Raw genomic sequence first — 1037 nt, 5'->3', positions numbered from 1 at the left:
GTTCACGTTGATAACAACTTGCTTGCGAAGATGATGAGTTTGCTGCTTGAGAAGGCTGGAGTTCGTGCTTAGAGATTGTCAAGTCAGACCTGGCCGCCTCATCATCTGCAATAGCAGCGACTGCAAATTGCTGAGAATCACGTACTGAAGGTTTCTGTTTGCTATCAAACACCCAAGATAGAAGTAACCTTCATTCTGATTGACAGTACCTTTTCACCTGTGCTTGTTTGACATGTCAGTTACTAAAACTTTGTCACCTTTCTCGATTGTCAATTCGGAATCACTAGACAATAGATAATTTTGACAGTCAGAACAGAACAGAAGCAAAACGTGTATATGAAATGTTCAAGCATCTTTACTCCTTTTGACAATAGCCACGTTCAGCTGTATATAGTACACCCTTTGAAGGTGATGCACCTGCAACTGTCATGACATTGACTAATGCCTACAACTAATACACAGCAATAACCTTACCCGATTTCAACATGTCACTTGCAGTCATTAGTCTGCTTATGTTATCCTTCTTGATTCCTGCTCTTTCTAGTTCATCACTGCTCACATGTAAAAGCACATCCAGATCTTGTATCCCTGCATTACAAAGCAATTTGTAGAGATCAGACAGCTGAACCTGTTCCAGCCACTGCTGCAAACTGGTCTGCTCCCTGTATAAACAACAAATTAAAAATGATAAAACACTTCTTTATTCATCCTACCCTGTTACTGCAAGAAGACCACCAAGGTCATGGAGATTTCCAGTTTTGTCGCTTAACGCAGAGCTAACCTCTGTGGCTACATCATTCTTTGCATCTGCAAGCTTATTAAGCAACATTGATACCTATGTAGCACGTGATGCAATTGTCACTTGACCTTGATCAACGTTTACCTGTGCAAGCTCCATTGGTACAACTGTAGCATGCGAGTCAGTTGTTGGTTGATCTAGATTGTCCTTTCCCTCTGCAAGGTCAAGCACCTTCAGTTCATGTGTAGCATGTGATGAAGTGGTGGCTTGAGTTTTCACTTGACCTTGATCGACGTTT

At 41.6% G+C, this 1037-nt stretch overlaps 1 long non-coding RNA gene across 1 annotated transcript; it reads right to left on the bottom strand.

The window, feature by feature from the left end:
- Nucleotides 1-217: 217 nt before the first annotated feature.
- On the bottom strand, nt 218-645 carry LOC134183940 (uncharacterized). Its single transcript, XR_009970620.1, has 3 exons — nt 475-645; nt 360-417; nt 218-283 (listed from the first exon to the last, which is right to left on the bottom strand). It is a non-coding gene; the product is annotated as an uncharacterized LOC134183940 (long non-coding RNA).
- Nucleotides 646-1037: the final 392 nt, after the last annotated feature.

Source organism: Corticium candelabrum, chromosome 9 (genome assembly GCF_963422355.1).
Source record: "Corticium candelabrum chromosome 9, ooCorCand1.1, whole genome shotgun sequence".
NCBI lineage: Eukaryota > Metazoa > Porifera > Homoscleromorpha > Homosclerophorida > Plakinidae > Corticium > Corticium candelabrum.
Note: the sequence above shows the minus strand (reverse complement) of the source record. Positions and strands in the feature narration are given on the sequence as shown.